The following is a 27,708-nucleotide window of genomic DNA, read 5'->3' on the forward strand; positions in this document are numbered from 1 at the left end:
CGTATTCAGATTTTTTTTGTAGTATAATTTTACGATGAAAATGAATGTTACTGTAAACAGTTCTGGCACTCTGATTGCCAGCACTTTTTACCGTAATTTGTTTACAGAGTTGGAGAAAGAAATAGAATAAAAATTTTTTTTTAAAGAATTTATTAATTATTAGATAAATTAAAATAAAAATTAAATTAATAATATAAATATACTAAATAATAAATAAATTACTTAATGAATAAATTAATTAATTAATAAAAGAATAAAAGCAAAAAAATTTAAACAAGAAGAATAAAATTGTTACATATTGGGGAATAAGAAGCAATAATAGAACAATAAGATGCAACTGTCAGAAGAATTGCAATCGCCTAAACTTCCATGAAATGATGTCTTACAGGTGGGCGGTGTACCAGGGGTCGCTGCAGTATCTGCTTCAGAAGATCTTTGAGTCAATAATTCATCCCGAACTTCGAACGCCTCCCAACTGCCCGCTCATTTGACGGTCAAGAGCAAGGCGAGATGTTGCGAAAAAACTTTAAGAAAACAAAGATTGTTTGCAACTTGATACATGGGTGATTAAAACCATCGAAAAAGTGAGTTTATCAAACTTTCTAAAATAATATTAAATAAGCATTTTTTTTAAAAGTCTGTTTAATTTTCCATGTATAAAATTAATTTCAATATCCGATTTTAAAAAATTATTTTGATTTCCTATTTTAAAAATTCAATTTAATTCACTATCATTAGAATCATTAAATTTAATTATACGAAATTTAACGAGTCTTCCTGCTAGAATTTTAAATTTAGTTACGTAAAATTTTTTAATGTATCAGTTCTTAGAATCATTATATTTAATTCCATTAAATTTAATGGTTCTCTATGTTAATAAATTTAGTAACATTATATTTTAAAATGGATTCATATTTAAAAATAATTAATTATTATATTTTTCCTTTGCTGCAAGAATTGCATTTTTTATGTTTAGAATCATCAACTTAAATTACATTACATTCGCAGACGTATCTATTTTTAAAATCATTAAATTTATTTCTTTTTCACAGTAAATAAATTTCCTTGCCTTCATAATTGATATTTAGTTTCTATTTCTTAAGTCATTAATTTTGTTGATGTATTTTCACAAAAATTGCAGTTAGTTTTTTCAGATTAAAATATTTCTTTATCTTTAAAATGATTTCTCTATTAAAGTGATTAAAATGATTTCTTTTCTTCTTGATTTTTCTATTTTTAGTCATCTTTTTAACTTCTTTCAAAAAGTTGTAATTTTACAGAGTTCTTCTAAATTGTAAAATACTAAACTATTTTCTGCTTTATTATAATATTTAAATTTAATTATTAAATTTTTAAATTTCTTAATTTTTGAAACCTTAATTTCTTTTCCTTAATTATTTGAATATTTTTTATAACTTCATAATTTATTTTAAGCTCTACCGAAATTAGAAAATTTTGACATTTTAGCAATTAGTGCAAAACGTATAAATTGATGCATAAATTTACATTTATATACTTCTTTTAAAAATCTCTGACTCAATTCCTTATGTAAATCACATGTCTAAACTTTATTTGATATGCTTGTATTACCTGTGACACACTATATTTAAGACTTTATATATATATAAAAGGCAAATGTATTTGAAAAACTGAACCCACGAAGTTCTTCAAGTCTTTATTAATTTAAAGTAAATCTTTATTTTTTGATGTAATAAATGTTTTAACGAGATACAACAATATTTATGTAAAAATATCAAATTCTCTAAATACAGTTATGAAAATATTTTAGTGCTTTAACTAATTGAAATGGGAAACTTATGACTCAAAATCACCATTGCCATTAACATTTCATTAAAAGATTCAAACATATTGTGTTCTCAAAATATCCTATATTTATGATATCCCGTATTTCTTTATACAAAATCGATACATCTTAGCCTCATATAGCCTGTGTCCATATGCTGACTACCATAAAATGTTTCTTTTCTCAAATGGAAAAGAAAGGACATTTAGTGCAATTTTTGTTCAAATATCAAATACACTTAATTTTTCGAACATATTTTTAGTGATTGCTTATGTATTTTTCGAGCATTTATAACGTACAACTGTGCAATGAATTTACTTTTAATTTAATTTCGTTAAAATGATTTGCAAATCTTACATGAACAATTTTTGGGAACAGTTTCGGACAGTTATATATTCATGATTCTTTCTCAATTAATATTTTTATCTCATCAAAATGCTTTTCATGCATTCTGAAATTGAAAAAATCTGGTAAACGACCATATCATATGGGGATAATATTTCGGGTAAAAAAAAAAAGGAATTCCACTTAATAAATCTTAAATATACGATATTTAAACCATTCATTTGGTGATTTCCCCGTTTATATGGTAACTGCTTACCGGAAATGCTGATTTTTAGAAAAATATAGTTCTTATTACCTCACAATTTAATGAAAAAAGAAACCGAAAAGTAGATTTAAGGAAATAAATGGTTTTGATGCCACGCTCCAAAGTGTCATGATAAAACTGCGGAACTTTACCACAGTTAAGAAATTTTATCGCAGCTTATAAGGGTATATTTTATTGTCAATTTTAATAAAACCATTACAAAAGCTCTTCAGAAAAAATTACCGAGCTTTTTAGTGCTTCCATACAGCCAGAAACACAACTATTGAACATAAGAACATTATCTCTTCTAACGCATTTACGAAACATTTTAAAGAGAACACCTTTGATTTTAATGTAGAGCTTTAAAAATGTCACGAGTGAGCTGTTACTAGTGGCAACTAACCTCCTCATATTTTGTTCGTATCCTAGAATAAGAAGTTTATTAAAGCTAAAGTCTTGCGAGATTTAAGGGAAATGAAGAACTTTGTCTCCAAGATATATCTAACAGAAAAATTAAACTTGGTTTAAGTCTAGTGAATAAGGTGGCAATTTTTATGATGCGTGAAAAATAAGGAAAATGTGCTTTGCTCCCTTCTTGAGTGTGTTTGTCTTTATCTCTGTGCTCTTGAGTAGAATAATGGATAGCATCAACACCTTTCATTCACATCTCTAAATGCTTGCTTTGACCTGACATAAAAAGGCGTTATGAAATTATTTCTTTTATTATTCCGTTCTTTTTATTCCATTCACCCCACCGTGGACTGATTGTAAGGCACGATTCCCAGTAGATAAAGTAAAGCATCACTGGCTGCTGTCAGTGAGCAGGTGGGTGATCACTTTGATCAGGCTGTGGATCAGTCCTCGTTAAAGGCCATTCACATTGCATGCGAACAATTCGCTTGAGCAATTCGAATATGCGAACGAGAACCTGATTGGCGAACGAGAATCTGATTGAAGTTTTCGTGGGAAAATGTATTTCACCAAACTTCAATCAGATCTCCGAATTTGCAAACCTTGTTCTTTCGCATGCAGTTTGAATACTCTTAACTGCTCTACCACAAAATGCTCGATACCGAAAGTCGTCGAACTATCAAATCTGGGGAGATATCCTCTCTGCAGTGATGCAAAATTGTTATTGCACGTCTTCAGATCCTCCTCGAAGATGTTTCCCAGATTGTAGTCAAAAGTTCATTGCGGGTTTGAGTCCCCTTGACGTTTGGTTAACCGTGGAAGGTTCTCGTGGTCTTCCCCTACCTGTAATGCAAATGCTGGTTAGTTCCATCTAAATTTCCTCTACGAAAATCCTGCAACTGAAAAAGTTCAAACTTATTTCAGTTTCCAAAAAACACGTGTTCACCCGTTTTGGGTTATTTTTACACATTGATAACCAAAAAGATCGTTTTGTCATCTTTTCCATAGACAGGGTGAACAAGTAGAATGAACTGAGGAAGTTTTGTTGAAGCAGTGCATTCAACAATGTAATGCAACAATGTGTAATGTAAAGTTTTATTCCGTTGATTTCATGAAGTTCAAACTTTCAGTTCCTACTTGACAAACATTCTAGAAGTTTTGTAACAATGGGGTTCATCATTGTGTTTTTTTTTCCTTCTGTTCCACCTCAATATTTCGGTTAATCAGTATTTGATGATGCAGTTACTTTAGTTCTTGATTACATATTGACTTTAGTTTCATGTCACCTATTAGTTACATATTGACAATCCTCAGATGACAAGTTCACATCTCATTCTTGACAAGTTTGTCTCTCATTTCATGGAAAACACTGAAGTGATATTTTTCAAGAATAGTTTGAAAAAAACATTTCCTCAATGATTATAGTGTTGGAAAAATTACAATAAAAGAATTTTTTGTATTCTGGTAGACATAAACTAAATTTTTAACGTAAAATGTGATAAGTGAGTTTTTTAACTTGGTTTTAATCAGGAAGAAACTTTTACAATAAAATTGCAAATATTTATAAAAACAAAGAAAATAAATTAAATTTATTTAAAAATCAGGCAAATTGTTTAAAAACTCGTTTAAGTAACAAAATTCTTAGTATGTGGAGAAAAAAACACTGAGAGTATCTGCATGAATCCATTCTTCATGACATTCAAGTTGAAGGGAAGAGTCCCCATGTTCGTTCTTTTGTCTTCTGAATTCAATTCAAAATTACGAGGTTTTGTAGGTAAATAATATTGACTCAAATACAAAGGTTTACGGTGAGGAAATATAATAAGTAGCAACTAAAATTTCTAAAACTATGTACCGAAAATTACAGTTTTTTAATATTTATTTAGTAAATGATTCGTTGATTCACTAATATGTCAATTCAATAACAAATCAACTTCTTTTATTTTTCCTCTTATTTTTTCTTTCCTTTATACATATATTCCCTTCTAATAAAATGAATTAATGTATAAAGAAAGAAAACTTCAAATAAAATTATCATAGTTCACTTCTATTAAGCTAGTAACTTGCAACGCAAATTTAAAATAAAATGCTTTTAAAACTGTGACTGAATAACCTAAAAAATAAACTCGTGTAAAATAAACTAATGAAACACATAAAAAATATAAAAATGGACATCTGCAAAATACGTCAACAAAAGGACAAACTATCGTGATACTAACGGTAATTATTATGTAACTCGCAGTTTTAAATGATGCCTCATGTAAAATGACGTTGTTTAATTCAAAATCCTTCTTTTGAAACAATAAAATTTGCATTTCATGAAATCACTAGATTTTGTTTTTAATTATTATTAAATTGTTATTATTAAATTATTATTTAATTATTATTATTAATTTTGTTTTAATTATTGTTTTTAATTATTATTAAATATTATGTAACTCGCAGTTTTAAATGATACCTCATGTAAAATGACGTTGTTTAATTCAAAATCCTTCTTTTGAAGCAATAAAAGTTATATTTCATGAAATTACTAGATTTTGTTTTTAATTATTATTAAATTGTTATTATTAAATTATTATTGAATTATTATTATTAATTTTGCTTTTAATTATTATTAAATATTATGTAATTCGCAGTCTTAAATGATGCCTCATGTAAAATGACGTTATTTAATTCGAATTCCTTCTTTTGAAACAATAAAAGTTACGTTTCATGAAATCACTAGATTTTGTTTTTAATTATTATTAAAGGTATACGAGAAAAATATATAAATCAACACCTATATGGAAAAAAGTGTGATAAAATTACTGCATTGTATGGAAGTGACATTTTCGGGTTAAAAGAAAGCATTATTCTCTTGATAAAAGCAAAATATACGATATTTAAATCATTCATTTGGTATTTTTTTCGTTGATATGATAATGGTTTACAAGAAATTCGGTTTTTCAGAATTATAGTTTTTATTACCATACATTAAAAATACAAAGTTGAAAAGTAATTTTAACCGAATAAATGGTTTTATACCATGCATAAAACATGATAAGTTTATCAAATTTTAAATTTACCAAATTTCATCACATATTATAAAACCATAATTTATTGTTAATTTTACCGAAATCATTAAAAAAGCACTTAGGTAAAAATTATCGAGCTTTTTGGTGGTTTCCATACAACCAGAAATAAGGTAAATCTTACAACATTCTGACTGTTTTGACCTTATTTTTTTCTCATTAAATAATATAAAGTGCCGTAATAGTAACGGAAAATGTCAAATCACTCGCACTTTTAAATCGTGCATCATTTTAAAATGGCGTTGTTTAATTTGAAATCAATCCGCTGAAATTACACTGTTAGAAATTTCTCAGAAAAATGGTTAAATAACAATTTATTTAATTGTTATTTTTCCATATTGAAACAGCCAAATAACCATAAACAAGGTGATATTCAAACTGCTAACTGTGAGAAAAAACGTTTATTAACTGCTTTCACTTAATACGGTTAAACTTCAACCAGAATTTTATCGCACCGACTAAGCTCACTTAATGAAGCCACTCAGTTCCTTGCAGCTGAGTGCATATTATAGCCGAGAAGGCTAATCTGTCAGTCCCGTGACCGATAGAACAGGGGTTCGAGTCCTAGGACACTACAAAATTTCCTCCATTCTCTTCAACATGTGAAAAGTTTCCACATGAGTTTCCACTCTCTAATGCTCATTACTTAACGATAAACCAACTCAAACGCCCAGTTAAATGCCTTTTTTATGGTTTTGAAACCATGCTAGTTGTAAATGATTAAAAAAACATACAGTTTTGTATTCATGGTTTTATAACCTTTCTAGTTGTAAGCGGTTAGAAAACCGTAAAGTAAAAATTGTTCTTTACCGTTAACTTTACTGTTAATTGAATAGACAGACTGCTGCGGGCTATTTTGTCATAATTTAAGGATGGAAATCCTAACTGAGTAGCACAAGGTTAATATATTTATAAAAAATTTCATTTCATAGAAAAAATAAATACATACCACATTATTTTTCATTATTACCTGACGAAATAGCTAAAAAAACTAAAAACATTATGAGTAATTTCAGTTTTATATTTCACAGAAATCAATAACTTGATATACCTTAGAAAACTAAGATAAATTACTAAAACTAAAATTGAAATTATTATTTATTTAAAAATAATTGTTACTATATTTTTCTCTACCATGATCTACAGAAATCTCTTATAATGATCTACAAAATATGCATCAACTGTTTTGAATTCAAAAGGCATAAAGTATCTAAGAGAGTCATCAGAAAGGCTCACGAAATCGATTTCATAGGGTTCATTTGAGTTTTGATACATTATTGGTGATTTATCCACATTTCCTCTGACAGTCCATTTTACTCAAATACGTTGAAATGTGCCGAGTACTTTTCCATGTGGAAAAACATTTTCCCAATAAAATGACAAAACTTTTTTTTGACTTATAAAAAAAATCTTCAATATTTGACATATATTTGACATAAGAGGAGCAAAGCTTAACAGAGAATTGAAAGATGGTTTTTATCGTTATTAACTTAGTATTCTCGAGACATTTGGAAACATTAGAAACAAAACAAAATAATAAAATTTTGTAATAATATTATTAAAAATAAACAAACTAATACTTCAACTTGTCTACGAGGAATAATTTGTAGTTCTTATGCTATTTGACTGCTGATTACTGCAAGAGTAATAAAAAAACTTCTTTATGTACTGTTTCATCACAAATAACTGTCGATTTGTCATAATGAATTCTATATATTTCGAATTTAAAAAGTTTTATTAATATAAATTTGATAAAATAGGAAATAGATAGCAAAAAAAACTACTGACAGAAAGATGAAACTGCAGTTTACGATCTGTAATACGACCTCCCTTTACAACGACTCTTTCGTTATTAAGAGTGATTTATAAAGCCCCGTTTCCTATTCTTCAAAAGCAATGTCATTTTAGTGCCCCTTGAAGCATCCACACTTGACTGTTTACTCCAATATTGCAGCCAAAATTATGCTTTTTGTCATTTCTTTGAAAAACCACGTTGAAAATAAGCAAGTATTACATTTTAGTTTTCAAAACAAAATGCTTCTAATGATATTAACATTCTGTTAACACAAAACTTTAAAAAGTATTAAAAACTTTATGCTACCTTTCATCAAATGTGATACCTCCCCTTTCATTGGAAAAAAAGTGAAAGGAACTTTCTGAATTCTAAACTGCTGTTTGTAGAAAATGCAACACCATGAAGGAATCATCAGAATCAAATGAAATTCGCAGCAAATGTCAATTATAGGATATTATGCAAATTAATAAAGTTTCAGAGCCATCGCGCGTGCGTGGCGCGCGCAGCGCCCTCTGAATTGATGCTGAAAGCGTATAAATAAAGTGCTGTAGCGGGACGTTGAAAATAGTCTATGATTATTTGTTAGTGGCAAACGTTTAGTGAGACCTGAGTATGCCTCCACGACGGAAGAATAAGAAATTCAAGCAACTTACGGAGTTTGAACGAGGGAGGATAATCGGCCTTCGAGAAGGAGGATTTTCCTATCGCGCAATAGCAGCTCGTATGCAGCGGAACAGTTCCACAGTGATGCGAGTTTGGAAGCAGTGGACCGACGAGCACCGAACAACTCGAAAAACAGGCACTGGACGACAGAAGGTGACGTCAGAGCGCGATGATCGACACCTGCTCCGCATGGCGGTGAATGATCGCACAGCTTCCTCCAGGCAGCTGGCAGCACATTGGTCTACTGCTACAGGTGTACAATTGTCGGCTTCGTCAATTCGTCGTCGTCTGCTGCGCCGTGGATTGCGTGCAAGGGTGCCATTATACAGGATTCCCCTCACGGCGGATCATCGACGGCTGCGTCGGCAGTGGGCTCTTGAGCACAGAGACTGGCGAGCTGATTGGCACCAAGTTGTCTTTTCAGATGAATCACGCTTCAATTTGTGGACCCATGATGGCCGTGTTCGTGTTAGACGTTATGCCGGTCAACGCTGCCTTCCTGAGTGTATTATTGAACGACATAGTGGTCGAACACCCGGAGTTATGGTCTGGGGTGCGATTTCGTATCATGGACGATCCAATTTGATACGAATTGAGGGTAATCTCAATAGCAACAGATACGTCCGTGAAGTGCTACAGCCCGAAGTCGTTCCTTTCCTTCAAGGCATCCCTGGAGCTATCTTTCAGCAGGATAATGCACGCCCACATGTTGCGCGGACTGTTAGAGACTTCTGTTCAGCACAACGCATGCAACTTCTTCCTTGGCCTGCTTATTCGCCGGATATGTCGCCTATTGAGCACGTGGGGGATATGGTTGGTCGGCGTCTCACTCGTGATCCGCGTCCTGCAGTTTCCAAAGACGAACTTTGGTTGCGCATACAAGCGATATGGAATTCTCTTCCTCAAGCAGATATTCAACATCTGTTTGACTCCATGCCACGTCGTATAGCAGCACTTATTGCAGCGCGTGGTGGCTGCACCAAATACTGATTTCGGACGCTTAATTTGTTTCTTTTGTTTTGAAAATTTCATCATTTATTTGTATCAGTACAAGTCGTTTCTGCATTAAATTTCATTTGATTCTGATGATTCTTTCATGGTGTTGCATTTTCTACAAACAGCAGTTTATATTTCGAGATTTTTAACCTAGGTGGTTGAATCTATTATTTTAATATTGGTTGGTTGGTTCTAATGCCACTTGCCACACGGGCAAGCCTGCTTGGTGATACCGAGAACATTTAAGGCAGAGTGTGCGATTCTTGTTTTTCAGTGGCGCCATCTATGGCCAAGAATTCGACTTCTGCCACACCATACGTCACACTTGTTCATAAGGCAGACCCATTCATTCATCCACAGATCGTAAGTTTGACCTGAATCAGAGAATGATCGATCTCCAAACCAGTACCCCCAGAGATATTGATTTGTTACGGGAAATTGGAGGACTTTGCGACTCGACAGAATTTTAACGTGCATCAGTCACCAACTACACGGGGAGTCTTCGGCCGGCGGGGTTCGTACTCACTAACTCTCGGACATGGGCCCAGTGCCCTACCGACCAAGCTATCCCGGCCACAATATTTTTTGTACTTTCGTGCATTCACAATATAACGACCTCACGTTATAACGTTTGTTTTCGTTTTGACGAAAAAGAATTTTGTATCGGACATTGGCTTGATGTTAAATAAGAGTATTCCTCTAAATAGGTGAACTTTTTTTTAAGCACAATATTGTTTGCGGTGATTTGGAAAGATTATGATACCTCGTTAGCAGAAAGAGTGTGTGAAATTTTCTTTATTTTCCTTGTGAAAGAAAGAGTCGAAGCAGAAAATAATACTGCATTAAGAAAGATTTGGCAAACGAGAAGACATTTATTCTAGAATCAAAAATATTCAAAAGATAAATCTGGTTGGGCCAAAAACTAGCTGTGACTTCAACTGATTCACATCTATAATGATTGCCCACATGAAAATTGGACAAATTGAATTTTTTTTAAAAAAACACCTTTATTTGATATTAAGAGAAATTGCCATGGACGTTTCTATAGTATTTGTCATCACAGAAATGTAGAAATCAGTCAGCGCATTTAATTTTAATCTTCTCTATTTTTTTGTCACATGAGCACAAAAAACTATATTGACTGGTTTTCTTGGTCGAGACCTTTTACAAACTCACTAGCAAACATTTTTTAAAAAATCGCATTTATATGTGCAACTTTAGAAATTCATGAACATGCATTTTACAAATTCATCATTTAAGTTTATACGGGTACATCTATTTTCATAGTCCTATCTATAATCTAAAGGCAAATCACCTTTCTATTTATAGACTAGTTTAAGAAATATCTAGAGAGAAATTACTAAAAAATTCGTTTATTGACATTTCGAAAATTCTGCAAGCATTCGAAGCATAATACCGGAAGATGTGAAGATGAGATAATTAGATTACAGCTTGCATAGAGAGAAAAGCTTAAGGGATTAAAATGGAAGTTATAAGTGTGCCCAGCTGCCTTCACTTCGCCGTCCGAATATAAACGTGCCCCAAGTAATGCTCTTTTTAGTATCTCAAATATATGAAAAATCACAGGGTGATAAATCTGAACTGCACGGTGGGTGTTTTAACACTTCTTAACGGAAATTTTAGAAGGTCGTCGGGGTTTAACGGAAAATGTGTGAGTGGGCATTTTGATTGCAAAAGGATCACTAGTTGTGTGAGAAGACCTGGTGATTTGCTTTTGATTGCTTTCCGTAGTTTCGTCAAAGTACCGCAATATTGTCTAGAATCGAAAATACTCCCTTGAGGCAAAAAATCAATCGTTCTTTAACCTGGACGTCATCCATGCATTGCTCAAATTTACTATTGAACACTTTCCTCTACCGCGAACAAATTTCAGTGTTGAGCGCCATCTGCAGTACACACTTCTTACCGCCCTTTACATCCCTATTCAGTGCCGCTTTTATAGCTGCAATCATTCTGCCGCAACCACACATGTCCACTCTTCATTTTGGGCTGCCCTTATAATTTGGTCAAATTTAACAGTGTGGAGCCGTGATGGCTCAGGGGATAGAGCCTTCGCCTTCCAATGGGGTGAACAGGGGTTCGAACCCGGAGATGGCTGGTCGATACGAATTCCTCATCCGACTTGTACCGACCACAGTGCTTAAGTAAAATATCCTTAGTGGTAGACGGATCATGGGTTAGAGTCCCCTTGTCGTCAAGCTAACCGTGGGAGGTTCTCCTGGTCTTCCTCTCCATGTATCGCAAATGCGGGTTATCTCCATCAAAAAAGTACTCCACGAAGGCAAATTTGTCCCAATACTTGATCCAGGAGTTCCCTTGTCTTCTGGATTGGGTTCAAAATAGCAAGGCTACGGAGTTGAACATTAGTAGTCGTAAACCCAAAAATTGGGTCAGCTGTTCAACGACGGTTATAAAATAAAATAAAAAAGTGGAGTCCTTACAGTCGCAATTGCTCAGGAGATAGAGCGTTAGTTCCATTAAAAAGTCCTCCACTCAGGCAAATTTCTCCCAATACTTTATCCAGGAAATCCCTTGTCTTCTGTAGTGGGTTCAAAATTACAGGGCTTTTGAGTTCAGCATTAGTAGTCATAAACTTAACATATCATAAACTTAAATTTTCATAAACTTAAGAAATTGGATCAGCTGTTCAACAACAGTTATAAAATTATTAAATAAAATAAATAAAATGTCGAGTCTTCACCAAAAAAAGCAAATGTAAGTTCATAAATTTTAAGTAAATTTCATAATTTTAGTTACTTAAAGCTCTACGTATTTAAAAAAAGCAGACTAGAGAAATCGGCAACAGAGAGGCTGATAGTTATTAGTTAAATAAAGCATAAATTGCCTTTTTTCAAAACCAAATAAAAAATATTTTTTATTTCGTTAACTAATCCTGAAATAATAGGTCGAACTCTTATCAAAGAGTAATATTACTTCACAAATTATTAATTTTAAATAAATTTTGGAATTTTAGATACTTAAAGCTCTACTTATTTTTTTTTTTAAAAAAAAAAGCTGACCAGAGAAATCAGCATCAAGAGACTACTAGTTGTTTAGTTAAATAAAGTAATATTGTACTTTTCAAAGCCATTTAAAAATGTTTTTTATTTCGTTCACTAATCCTAAAATAATTAGCTATAACTTAAATCTATATGAAAAGTCAAAAAATAACATTTTAGTTTTGCAAAATCGCTTAAAGTAAGTTTTTTCTTCCTCTAGTTATATGAACTTTTATAAAACGGCTTTAGTATTTTTTTTTTCATTTTTTCATTTAATCAATTTCAAGTATCTGAATCCATATTTATTAAATAGCTAATAATTTATAAATAATTGACTACTCTACTGTATTGTAATAGAATAGCTATTACTCGCAAATTGATTATGTTGATAGATACTTGCTCAATATTTGCTCAATAGCCTTCATAAATATCTAGTTTAGAGTTGATTTCGTGATCAAATTATGTTGTCAAAATTCTCAATATTTTTTAATTCGAACTGCTTTTTTTATTTATTTATCATAATACGTGTTTGAAATTTTCTCTTTTGAATAATGATATCAAAACCTAAGTAAGATTAATGATCGTTTCTTACTTCAATTTATTCCCTACCAACTGTAACTTGGAAGAAATTTTTTTAAAAAAAGGCATATTTGCCAGAATAATATATTGCTCTTATTTGATTTGTGTTTCTTTTAATGCTGCATATTACAAATACCTTGTAAAAAAATTATAATAAATGGATTTTAATAATTTAACATTGATAAATGTTTTTGTTATCTCATATTTTTTAATTTTATTTTATAAAAGCGTAACCATTTATTTTTCGTATTTTCTTTACTAAGAATAAGAAAATGTAGAGAGAAATATATTTTAAACATTTAACTGGCTTTAAATGTTTAAAGCTTTTTAAAAATTAACGGTCACAGTATCATTTAAAGAATTTTCCCTATTAATGCTTATGTGTATCTCATATTTTTGACATAAATAAATAATGTTCTATAAATCTGATCATAAAAATTAAACTTATAAAATTAAAACCATCAATTTTCCTTTCAGTGCGATGAAATTTCACTGCGATTATTAAATGATATTATATTTGGATTCAAATGATGTTATATTTGGATAAATTTAATATATATTAAAGTAAGTAATTGAAAAAAATAACAAATAATGCTAAACGTGCATATTAGAGCCACGGTGGCTTAGGGGATAGAGCACTCTCCTCCTAATGAGGCGAACCGGGTTCGAATCCCAGCTATGGCAGGTCAATGCGAATTCTATACTTGGGTCGAGCCAAACACAGTGCTGACGTTAAATATCCTCAATGGTACACGGAATGGTAGTCGGTAGACTTAATGGCAGACGTCAGGCTAAACATGGAAGGTTTTCGGGGTTTTCTTCCATGTAACACAAATGCACGTTAGTTCCCTCAAAAAGTTCTCCTCAATGGCGAATTTCCCTCAATACTTGATCAAGGAGTTCCCTTGTCTTTTGGATTGGGTTCAAAATCACAAGACTGCGAAGTTGAACATTGGGAGTCGTAAGCTCAAAATTGGGTTGGCAGTTCCACGCCGGTGATAAAGATAAAATAAAATTTTAAATAAATTTACATTGTAGGGCAATATTTAAGTATATTGCTAAACTGTGCGTACTATAAACATATAGTGCTTTCTCACCTTATATGTATATATCATCTTGCTTTTTGATAAGAATTCAAATTAATACTACGCTGTGCTAAAATGGAATGTTAATTTAGCAATTAAGAAAAGATAATAAAGCAGTTGAAATAGTGTTAATTTAGCAATTAAGAAAGGATAATAAAACAGTTGAAATGGTGTTAATTTCGCGTTTTGTGCGTTTAGTATCACATAAAGAATTTTCCTTAATGAAGCTTATGTGTCTCTTTTTTTTGTAAACAAGTAATGCACTTAAAATCTGCTCCTTAAAATTACTAGAGTTAAAACAGCTTCTGAATCTTAAAACAGATTATAAAATACGAAGATTCATTTAGAATTATACTGCCATGATGCTTGGCGCTTCATTACGAATTACATGAAAATTTATTTGCGTTTTATTAATATTAACACTACGTTAAAATTGCTTCTACATTTTGAACTAACTCATAAAATAAGAATAAATCAAGCTGAAATGTTACTGTATTATATACAATGTTTTAATACACGAATCCTATTTGACATCTTTCAACGAATTAAAAAAAACATTCAATGTTGCTGAAGTAAGACCCATAAAATGTAATAAATTAACTGAAACAATATTGACATCACTTCTAAAAGCTTGTATTATTTTAAATAAACAGCGTGTTGAAGTGGCTAGTAAAATATAATAAAGCTGAACTGATTCAAATAAAACTTTTAATGTATTTATAATTAATAAACAAAAGTTTTCAAAATATCAAAAGAAGGTCATTTAAATCAAAATTATTACGATAACACTTCTATAAAAAATATACAGTTTAAACAACACTTATATGGTTTTCAGAGTTTATTTAAGCATTTATGAACATCTTATTTATTTAAATCCATATTTCACCAACAATAAAAAAGAGAAATAAATAAATAAAGTTCTTTTCGAAGTACAACTTAACGTCTACGTAATCTCGTTAACAATTTAACACGCACAGATATACGTGCATAAGTATTGACATAGTGTCATAGTCAGTTTCTCATTTCAACTAATTTTTATTCCATATTTCTATATTTAGTAACTTTTTCCTTTCTTAACGTACACGCTTTGTATGTATATTTATGTAGAAAGCAGCTGTGTTGAAGGAATGCGTAATTTAGCTTCAAGCATGCCGCCTCTCAACCGAGACTTTTATTTTGGTGTTCTGGTCGAAACTATTTCCAAGCAAGACGATAATTGTATTTTGTATTTTTATTTCCAAAGCGACTTTTCGATACAGAGAGTTTTAAAAGAACTCTCGTATCTTTCATCAAACCTATTTATTTTGCGAATTCATCCTTTTTATTTGAGATTCCTCCCTTTAAAAAGCTACGCATCAACTTTTGGTAAAATGTTGCAGCGGCAGTTTTTTTATTTTTCTTTAGCTCAATTTAATAAGAGAATATCAATTTTATATTTTATTTTATAACCGTCGTTGAACAGCCTTTCCAACTTTGGGTTTACGACTACTAATGTTCAACTCCGTAACCTTGTACTTTTGAACCCAATCCAGAAGACAAGGGAACTCCTGGATCGACGAATTGGATTGGGAGAAATTTTGCTTCCTTGGAGGACTTTCTGATGGAACTAACCCGCCTTTGCAGTTTACGACTACCAGTGTATAACTCCGCATCCTTGTAATTTTGAACCCAATCCAGAAGACAAGAGAACTCCTGGATCAAGTATTGGAAGAAATTTGTCTTCGTGGAGGAATTTTTGAAGGAACTAACACGCATTGGCGTTACATGGAGAGGAAAATAACGAAAACCTCCCACGGTTAGCCTGACGACGAAAGGACTCTAACCCATGATCCATCTATCACTGAGGATATTTTGCGTCAGCACTGTGGTCGGTGCGAGACGGTTGCGGAACTCGAATCGGCAAGCTATCGATGGGATCGAACCTGGGTTACCTCATTGGGAGGCAAGCGCTTTATCCCCTGAACCACCACGGCTCAACTATTCGCAATTTGAAAAATAAAGTCTAAGAGTTCGAGCAAAAGAGGGGTTGAAAGTTTAGGCCTCTTTAATGTTAATCTGTATTTCACCTTTTTTCTGCGTTTAATCTGTATTCACCAGCTGTATTTCAACTTTTTCTGTACTTCACCATATCGCCAGAACTAATAAATCAACTCAAATAATGTTTGAAAACAATTACAAATAATTAAAAGAAAACTAAGATTTAAAAAATATCTTTATATTTTTTATTATTTAATTTACTGATAGCAAAAAAAAAAAAAATTATTGCAAGGCATATATATTTTGACACAATTTTAATTGAATTTCATTTCTTTATTTAAGTAATAATAATTGAAAAAAGTTAATAGTTAATTATAAATGAACATTTTATCTACGTAATTCCAAAATCCGAAATTTGAAGAAAATCGATCGAATAGTTCTTGAGATATCAAAAAGAGAAAAAAGCAAAAAGCATTACGGAGAAAGAGAAAAAAGCATTAAAGGGGCCAAATCTCCCATTTTCAACAAATCTCCAGCTTGATCTCCAGATAGTGGTCACCTCCACTTTATTTTAAGTTTAAAAACCCAAATCCTTCGTAAAAATACATGTTTATTTTAAAAAAAAAAATTTGCATCGAATTTCCTAACTTTATTAAGCACTAATTGATTATCATAATTGAGGTTGGGGTATCGAACCATTAAAATTGAGTCGGATGTAAACATCCGACCATAAAATTTTCGCTTTCTTGTGAACACTCTACGTTAATTTCGTTCAGCACCATCTTTTATACCTTACTTTGTCTCCTTACATAAAAAGTTTTACATTGAGAATTATATTTTTTATTAATTAATTTTCGAAATATTTTCATTCAATTTCCTTTCTAATTTAGGGTTTGACACGATTGAGTAAATTATTTTTATAATTTTAATAAAGTGTCCTTTTCTTTCACTCTTTACTTTTTGAAGTTTATTTCTGCAGCTAATTACGGAATAAATAGTTTTTCATTAGTTTGACAAATGTTGCGTTTTAATTAAATCAGCGGAAGTATACGATAAAAGAGAAAGACATAAATTAGCTAAATTACATCGCTCTATACTTGCTTACGGCAACTGGTGGCTAGCATGATTACAAAATACGTAAGACGGCGTCTACGTTTAAATTAAAAGATTCTGGACGGTCCAACAACTTCGCTTGAAGGAATTAAATTTTAAACCAAAAGTTAAACACTAACTATTAATTATTTTTATTACAGTAAAATATAATTAACTGGAAACTTTAAACCTAGACTATTTTTTTTATTTATTTACGGATTCATAATGATACCTAAATTTTTAATTGAATTTTTTTTTTTGCTCTTCGTTTAGTGCATTAGCTCAAGAAACCTAATATAAACTGTAATAAATCATCTTTTTGATATTGATCTAAAATTTTATATCCGAATGCAAACTTAAAAAGTCAAGGTTTGTACAAAAAAATTTATTATGGTTTTTGGTAGTGTAAACATTTCTCTTTAATGCTTGCCTTCCAATGAGGTGAACCGGGTTCGAAACCCGGCGTTGACTGGTCGATACGAATTCCGCATCCAGCTTGTAACGACCACAGTACTGACGTAAAAATATTCTCAGTGGTAGACGGATCATGGGTTTCAGTTCTCTTGCCGTCGGGCTAACCATGGGAGGTTTTCGTGGTTTTTCTCTCCATGTAACGCAAATGCTGGTTAGTTCCATCAAAAATTCCTGAACGAAGACAAATTATCCCAATACTTCATGCAGGAGTTCCCTCGTCCTCTGGATTGGGTATAAATTACAAGACTACCGAGTTGAACGTTAGTAGTCGTAAACCAAAAAAATTGGGTCGGCTATTCAATGACGGTTATGAAATATTAAATAAAATACCTAATTCAAATTTTTCTATACAAAATTAATTCAAATTTTATATATACGTAACGAAAGCGAATCTTTTCGGACTTTATTCAAAACTGTTCTATTCGAATTTTTCAAAATTAAATCTGTATGGTAACAAAAACTAAATTCTTAAATATTTTAATATCAAATTATATATAAAATCTACATATCAGACCTTTTAACCCAAACTTTAATTAAAACCTTTTAATTCGTAATTTAATTGCCATTTCTCTCAGCAAAATCTAATAAAATTCTTTCCATTTAAAACTTTCTATTCAAAACCTAATATAAACCTTTCCATAAAAACAACTTATGGTACTGAACTAATAATGTATCATTATCCAGATTGCGAATTTTCAATACCTTCTTCAGAAAATTTATAATCAGATCATGAGATCAAAAGATATCAATGAACAGAAAAAAACATAGCAAAAACGATTAAAATACGTATTAGAATTTATCGTATTTCTTGCTCTATGAGAACACTACAAAGCTCGGAAAGTTTTACTGAAGCATTTTTGGTAATGATTTTGATAAAATTAACTGTAAAATATGATTTTATAATCTGTGATAAAATTCAATAAATGTGGTAAAATTGGTAGTTCCATCATGACACCTTAGAGTAGCGGTTCTCGAATGTTATTCTTTGAAACCATAAGGTTCCGTGGAAGAGTAAAAGGGTTCCAGAGAGTTAGGATTTTTTTTATAAGGCAATGCTTTTGAAGCTTATAATTATATTTAAATCTAATCAATAAGCCATTATTTATTTAATATTTCGTTTGCCTTTATGAAATTATTTGAACTGAACTGTCAATAAAAAAGAAATTTCATTTTGAAAAAAAGAAGAAAAAAGAAATGTATAATCTTTTCAATAACAATGTATTGAATATAAGACATGCATATAAATAAATTACATTCGTATTTCCCTCCGAGCTTCTAAGTTTGTTAATAAAGAATATGTTTTGCTAATAACCATTTTCAACATTTATAGCAGTCCTTCTTTTTAGATTTCATTTCTAAGACATTCGGTAAATTTTATTCGTTTTACAGTTTGTGTCTATAAACCAAAAACAAATTCAGTATTAGATTAGACAAAGCTCCAAGACTGCGAATTTGGCTGCGGGACTTAAAATCCAATTTAAGATTATTAATGATAGAAAGACGAAAAAAATTCATTCGTATTATTAAATATTTTTAAATTAAAATATTATTATATTATATTACTATTATATGGTATTACTATTATATTATATTATTCTTATATTATATTATTTTTATATTATATTATTATTATTATATATTTTATTATTTTCATATTATATTATCATTATTATATATTATATTATTATAATATTATTATTATATTATAGTAGAATACGTCTACATTTATTTTCATACACTCTTTTTAAATAAAGTTTGGTCTCCACCGAAAGAAGTTTGATCATTTAGGGTTCATTTGTCAAAAAAAATTGGGAACCACTGCCTTAGAGTAAGGCATAAAAACCATTTATTCGGTTAAATGTACTTTTCAGTTATTTTTTGTTTAAACAAAATTTGTGATAATAAGAACTATAACTTTAAATTCAAAACAAAATCTAGCGGTTCCATGAGGCATCATTTAAAACTGCAAGTGATATAATATTTTGCGTTGTGATCACGACAGTTTTCTCTCATCTAAGTATCCATTTGTATCTATATTTTTTAACCAGAAAAGTCAAGATCATACAGTACGTTAAATTTACGAGAATTTTTTTCACCACGTGGTCTTTTATTTCTTGTTTATAGCATACACCACAAAATGGTTTATTTTTAAAATACTATTTCACATGAAGAGCTTAATTTTCATTTGAATACTATTTTTATTAATTGCTGCGATAGGAATCGACGGTTTAATGACGGAACTACATCAGAACTGCATTTTCTAGCATATATCAATCAAAGTGATATTCAGCTGTCTGATTAACATAACATAAGAACGTTGTCTGGTTGTCCTCATTGATGCCTATTTACTGCATTATCTTCATCCAAATCACAAGGGATAGTTCAAAAGCTTTTAACATCACAATGTTTAACCTCTAGAATTGTCGTCGAATATATTTTAAACAGTATAGTATAACTGTAGTTCGCTCTAACACAATATAGCTATTGAAGATATCCAAACATAAATGCATTAGAATAAGTAAATTAAATTGAATTTGCAATACAATTTAATACTTTATTCGTTAGTCGAGCACCAGATCTCCAAACTGTGTCACCAATGCATCAGCAATAAGTTCAGAACTTATGTTTTAAAAAAAATTAGGTGGTTGCTTATTTTGTAATTATTGTCGAAAATTTATTTATTTTTTAAATTTAACTATTTATTAGGTACTGATATTGATTCTTTTACAACAAAATAAGGTGTTTTTAAGGTTGTTTTGAGGTCTAAAGATGTAAATAAAGTACGTCTGATGTAGAAAATAAGGTTATTTTTTGCACCAAAACTAACCTAAATAATAAACCTCAATTTCAATCTCATTTACACTTCCCAAAATTAAACCTTATACATAACTCAGTAATACTTTTAGTGTCGAACTGATGAAATTATTCACACCTCCAATATACTTATTTGACGAAAGTGACGAAAAAACCACCTGTACACCTCTGAAACAACCTCCCTTTGCTGATTGCTCTTTAGTAGAGATTCATCAACCTCAAAAACGTCAAGTGTGAATAAAATAACTTCATACGCACTGATTATACACCTTGGGAGTTGATCTTTACAAGTTGTTTTTGAAGTCAATTTCAAAGAAAATCTCAAATCAGCCTTGATACCTTAAAACAACCTCAAATAAACCTCAAAACCACCTCAAATATTTGTGAGGGATTGTTTTATTCATTACTACATAATCTCATAGAATAAAAATATGAACATTATATCTCTATCTAAAAAATGTCATTTTTGTTGAAAAATTTAATACTTGTCTCTCCGTTATTAGGCAATTGCTCAATTGAGTAGTCAGTTTTAACGTTTAACACAAGAAAATGGCTAGGGTTTGTATAGATAAGCCTATTTTTTTTTAAAATATTAAAATTTTAATGGTGGGGAATATCACGAATAGGTTAAAAGTATAAAATTAAGTTTGGTTTAAACTTTCTTACTTTCCAAAACTTTTATAACTTGGTTAGAATTTTGGCGTAAAGATTTGTGTTCGATATAAGGTATGGTTGACTAAAAAGTATCCTTAATTTATAAATTGAAATGGTGAGTAAAACTATACTAATTTAATATTAGCATATTTATTCTATTACACATTTTGATTTGATTAATGTAGTTGATTTGATTAAACATGCTTGAAATAAATTTATTAGATTTAATCAATTCAATGCAAATTTTATAGGGCTAAAAGTCATCAATCAAATAATAAGATAATTGCATTCACTATGAAACAGAGCACGGTTAAGTCGAAATCAAATTTACCATGTTTCTGGTGCTTGTGGTAACACCAAAAAACTCGGTAATTTTTAACAAAGAGCTTGGTTAATTATTTTTGTAAAATTAACAATAAAATGTGCTTTTATGATTCATGATAAAATTTGATCCCTATGGTAAAGTTTGGTAAATTTATCTTAATACCTTAGAGCATGACATAAAAAGCATTTATTCAGCTAAATTTACTTTTCATTTTTTTTTTTTACTAAATGTATGGTAACAAAAACTATAATTTTTAAAACCAGAATTTCCGGTAAAAGGTTTTGATATGAAAGGAAAAATTACCGAAAGACTGGTTTAAATACCATTTATTAGGGTGTTATTACCAAATTAATGTTTTTATAATATCAGAATTACAATTTTCTTACCAGAAATATCATTACTGCGTAGTACAGTAGTTTTACCAGAATTTTCTTTTTCGTATTCGAGTGAATAAATTATACAATCAAAATAAAGTTTACATAACAGATTTACTTATGAAAAAATATTTTTAAACTTTCATTTAAACACAAATTTTTGAATTATTTTAAAATAAGCAAATTTTTAATTTTTTTTTAAACTTTAACTTTTATTATAATTTCTGAAAAAAGAAGAATGCTACAAGCGTAAAGATTTACAATTAGGTTCATAAAGTTCAAAAAGTTATCTTCATACCTAATAATGAGCAATATAAACTACCGGAAATTATTTTTAACTTCGTCTGAAATGCAATATTAAGTGTTAAATTTTTAGATTTAACTCTTTTTAAGATATATAGTCGATTTCTTACAAAACTGATCTTTTCCTAAAAATGATTCACGCATATTTTAATGACACATAACCTATTTCAGTTTTAATTTTAGTACTTTGAAACTATTTTTAAATTTTTTTAGGGCTGAATTTTTGTAAAACTGCTTTTTATATCTCAACCAATTAAAATATCCTAAATTTAAACGTTCTTTTCAATAACCAATCATTGATATTTTGAAAATTGTCTAGTGAAAAATCAGTAACTAGGGATTACAATATACCATTTATCATTTAGTCAAATTTTATTAATCATATTTAAATACTCCTTCTTATTTTTCTTTTCCGAATTCAGAAATTTAGAAATTAAAGCGAATATGTAAAATATTACATAAAAATTTCATAACGTTATAAGGAAAAGCTCCCAGGCAGATCATATCCATTGATTTAATTAAAGAAAATTTGCATGCAATTATAGTTTTTTTTAATACAAATACAATTTCATATGGCAAAACGCTTTCAATATTTGTTTACTACTTTAAATTGAAGGTTATATATAATAGTAATTGTTGATTACCTTCAGCAGGAGCGTCCTTCAGCAACATGAAAGGTTATATGTATTTTTTAGATGCGCAATTATAAAATAGGAATTTTTAAAATTATGAATATTAAAATCATGTAATCTTAAGATTAATAACACTGGGGAACAAATTTTTTGTTGAATTTATACTACCACTTGGTCTTGCCTAATTCGGGTATCTGGACTTCAAATCTGAAATTAGTTTTGCTCTTGAAGCTAGAAAAAAAATTTCAAATGATATTTTTAGTACATTTTTTGTCGAAATACACGCATTTAAAAACATTATATATAACAAGGGATCGCACCAATGTTGCAATTAAAATTGCATTAAAATTGCATAGGAACCGTGGCCGAACTCACGTCTCTATTTTTTTTCTAACGGCAGGCACTGAACTTATATGTTCTTCACCTAGGACAGGGATGGCTAACCAATGGCACGCGTACCATTTATGGCACGAGACTCAATATTTTGGGCACACCACCGATCACAATTGTTTTTTACACTATGAATTGTTATTACACAAATGTTATTACACTATGAAGCATATGCAGCAATTAAATTAAAATTCACAAAAACAAACAAAATTATAAACAATTATTAATAAAAAAATTAACAATTAATGCTAAAACAATTAATAACCATAGAAAACAAGTTAATAATAAATAACAAGCAAAAAAAAAATAACAGTCTTGCTTAAATTAAAATCTTACAACCAAATATAAGTTATTTGTCATCTAATCTGCAACAACAGAAGTCACACTAATGTTACTTTAAGTTGTTTTAAGTCATGGCAAAATGTATTTTTTCCAATGTAAATAAAGAGTTTTGAGTTGAGATTATTTTCCCAATAATCACGAAGTCAAAATTATTTGACGGCACGTCTATGACCTCATTAAACAAATTTATAGAAAAACTGGCGCGTTGGTGTATAAAGGTTCGCCACCCCTGGTCTAGGAAGATGCCGGAAATGTTACTCATTTAACGTTACCCAGTGGGCACCTGTGAACCTAAGTCACGGAGGCGTGCAACATTACCCACGCCACACTGCCACAAATACATGTTTATAGGGTGGACCATATTCACACAATAGAGAACAACACAACGAGAGAAACATCCATACCCTGAGCGGGATTCGAACCTGCAGCCATTGGCTTCATAGTCAGGCACGCTAACCACTCGATCATCTGGCCGGCAGGTCTCTATTATGGTTTGTTCAGATGCAAACGAAGAAACATATCATACTACGGAAGTACCCCCAGCGGTGAATGAAGATATTTCCGGGTATGGTTCGCATGCAATTTTAATCCTGATGATGTGCTCTTATTCTCTTAAAGTTTAACGTAACATTTGATCGTCTTTTTGTTGTGTATAACATTTTTAAACTTTTACATTTCGCAAAAAATTGTTATATCATTAAAAATGTAATTTTACGGAGAAATCGATTGCAGGCTTGAAATTAGCAAAGTGAAAATATCGAAGATCCGTTAAAAAAGTTTCATACAACAAAAAACAAAAATAAATTGTTCCCCATTAAATTTGTTTAAGCATATCTAATATTAGGCATTGTTTAAACATTTAAAAGCACTATTGTTTCCAATACGAATTCCGCACCCGGCTCACACCGATCACAGTACTGATATGAAATATCCTCAATGGTAGACTGATCCTGGGTTAGAGTCCCCTTGTCTCCAGGCTAACCGTGAGAGGTTTTCGTGGTTTTTCTCTCCATGCAACACAAATGTGGGTTGGTTCTATGAAAAAGTCCTCCACGAAGCCGAATTTCTCCCAATACTTTTTCAGGAGTTTTTCAGGACTGAATTGGGTTCAAAATTACAAGGCTACAGAGTCGAACATAGGTAGTCGTGAAATGAAAATTGGGTCTGCTGTTCAACGACACATCTATAAATTTAGAGCATCTCTCACATGCTCAAAAAAGTCACACACACAGTAAAATTTACGGGAAAAAACAGTTAACTCGTGTGCAAGTACGAAACCATTCATTTCACGGAAAAATACTGTTATTTAAGGACAGACATCTATTTTTTCCGCAGATAAATACTGTAATTTTAACAAAATCTGTAATTTTAATAAGTATTATTCCATAAAATATTTATGTCAGCATCCTGGTTCGGTGCTAGCCGAAAGCGTCATCCGTACGATCAGTTGGCTCGAACCTGGGGCCACCTTTTTGGCAATCGAGTGCTCTGTCCTATTAATTACCACAGCTCTAGTGTCTCAGTATTTTTTTTTATAACAGACGTTGAATAGCCACCCCAATTCTAAGTTTACGACTATCAATGTTCAACTTCATAACCTTGTAATTTTGAACACATCCCAAAAACCAGAGAATTGCACTCAACTTATGATTGAACCAACCAAAATTTCTGTTACATGGGTAAGTTAGCTCGACTTCAAGAGGATTCTAATCCATAATTCATCAACCACTAAGGATATTTTACGTCAGCACTGTGGTCGGGGTGAACCGGGAGCAGAATTTGTATCAACCAGCCACCACTGGTATTCTAACCTGATTCACCGCAGGAAATTCTAAACTGTTTCATCTTGAAAATCATGTTTATTTTTTGTCGTAGGCAGTGGTGGGGGCGATTCTTCCTGTTTTTCAGTGGCGCCATCTATGGCCAGGAATTCGACTTCTGCCACGCCATTCACACAACCACAACCCTTTTATAGGGCGGGTCACATTCACACACAAAGGAGAAAGGACATAGAACACACAGAGAGAGAAAGAAACATCCTTGCCTTGCCCGGGATTCGAACCCAGGATCTTTCTGATGCAAGGACGGTTCCCTGCCCCCTACACAGGCCGATCGGCGTCATTTTTATTGAAATCATATATTGAAGTCATATTTAAGTGTAAAAATGTTTAAAACTAGTGGAGCACTAGTATAAAAATGTCTCGCAACTTAACTTACCAAAACATTATATTTAAAGAAATATGATAATCAGGTAGAGTATCAATTTGACAAGGAAATCAAGTCACAGTTTATTGATACGATGTTCAAAACCATAAAATTTTTGCTGAAAATTAAGAGTATGTACAGTAAATAATAAAATTATTTTGAGAAAAAGGTTGATTAATCGTACAACAGGCAAAACTGCGTGGCAAAATCTGGAATTTGAACTGACAGATTTAATCCGTTTATGATTAGGATGAAAAAAAAGAGTAAAACCGTTTTGCCAACTAAACTAATTTAAACCATCAAATGCAGAGAGAAAATTGGAATTTTTTACAATGTGCTAATAACGGATAAAAAGGAAAAATCTATATTTTCCTTAAACAGTTTTTTTTTTTTTTTTATTTATTTTTTTTTTTTATTATTTTTTTTTTTTATAAAAAACATGTTTTTCTTTTGTAGAATTTACAGTTATATTTTACATTGTACACGTGCTTGCTGGAAAGTTAATTTGACCTTTTACTATTGAATGACTGATCTCAACCACCACTCCTATACAATTTGACCAAAATGCAATCACAAAGAATTAATCATAATGGATAAAAGTAAGAACTAAAAGGTATAAAATATTCGTTGTTGTTGGTATCTATGCCACTGGCCAATACCAGCAAGCCTGTTTGAAATGAAATGAATTTTTTAGGCAGAGGATGCGCTTTTGTTTTTTCAGTAGCACCATCTCTAGCCAAGAACATGACTTGATATTAACACGTCACAGCCCGTTTCACAGGAAGGACCCAATCATACTCCATTTATTCATCCATCTGATCGTAATTTTGAAAGGAACCAGAGAACAATCAATCTCCAATTCAGTACCCGCAGATGTATTTATTTCTTATTGGAATTTGAAAGGACTTAGTGTCCCTGGCTGATTAAGCGTGCACCAGTCATCATTTAATGCATGGCAGTTCCTCAGCTGGCGGAACTCGAACTCACGTTCTCACGAACATGAGTCCAACATCCTACCGATCAGGCTATCCAGGCCCTAGAAAATGTTTACATCATGTTAATGTAAACAGTTTCATATGATTAAATACTAAATACTAAAAGATTAAATAATAACTCACTCTTTTCCAAATAAAAAAATATTAATCTTAAACTGATAAAATTTGTGTAAATGATAAAATTTGGGAGCTTCTATTTTAAAAAATACTTTCTCTGCGAATTTATTTATTAAAAGGCAGAAATCTGCACTTAATGAACAGTTGGAGTACGCACAATATTGTCTTAAATTTACAAAATGTTGTAAGATGTTTATTTCTATTGCTTTCGAAGAACACTAACTGAGACGTAACTGTTTGAGATTGGTTAGAATGGTACATAAACGAGAGATCTACAATATCATTAAAAAAACAACGACTATTGAATTGCAGGAATGAGAAAATTCTCGTAGCCCTATCTGAAAATCGTTATCGTTACTGAACTCAGCCGTTATTGCAGCTAAAATGTTTAGTTTTTGAGTGCAAAGAAACGCTTTTAAATTTGTTAAAGAATGCATGGAATATATTTAATAAATTTTCAATAAATTGCGGAATATATTTATTACTTGCATTTAAAAAAATAAAATAATACACTATGTTTACATTTAAAGGTAAACGCTACTGTTATAAATGACGTTTAGTTTACAGTAGCGTTATCAGTAGCAGCGAAACACGACCCTTACGGAAAAAAAATTTAATTTAATAAATAAAAAATAATAATAATCTATATATATAAAAGTGAATGTGTGTCTGTCTGTTTGTCTGTCCTCTATAGACTCCTAAACCATCCGACAGAAAGCTATGAAACTTGGCATACAGATAGTTCAAAGCACGAGGAAGGTTTCTGTCGACATTAGAACATTCTGCGACAAACCGTTCCAGCGATATCAGCGAAAGTCGAAATGGAATTTTCTGATTGGTTAAAAGCTAGCCATTGTTTTAAATTTTGCTATAAACGATTCAGTTTTCAAATATCTTGAAGATAACAACAGTGATATTTTCTATCTTATAACTCTATTCATTTAGAAAAGTAAATTAAAGTAAATTGCATATACTTTAATTTTTAATTCGCGCTTTACTTT

General features: G+C 31.0%; 1 protein-coding gene across 1 annotated transcript in view; it reads left to right on the forward strand.

Moving 5' to 3' along the window:
* The first annotated feature begins 437 nt into the window (after nt 1-437).
* Nucleotides 438-27,708, forward strand: part of LOC107441417 (orexin receptor type 2) — a 161,203-nt gene continuing 133,932 nt past the window's right edge. The window contains exon 1 of the mRNA XM_043052689.3: nt 438-584. The gene's annotated coding sequence lies outside the window, so the exon portion shown is untranslated. The remainder of the gene's footprint in view (nt 585-27,708) is intronic.

This window comes from Parasteatoda tepidariorum, chromosome 1, assembly GCF_982258835.1.
Source record: "Parasteatoda tepidariorum strain Cologne lab strain chromosome 1, Ptep-v5.0, whole genome shotgun sequence".
NCBI lineage: Eukaryota > Metazoa > Arthropoda > Arachnida > Araneae > Theridiidae > Parasteatoda > Parasteatoda tepidariorum.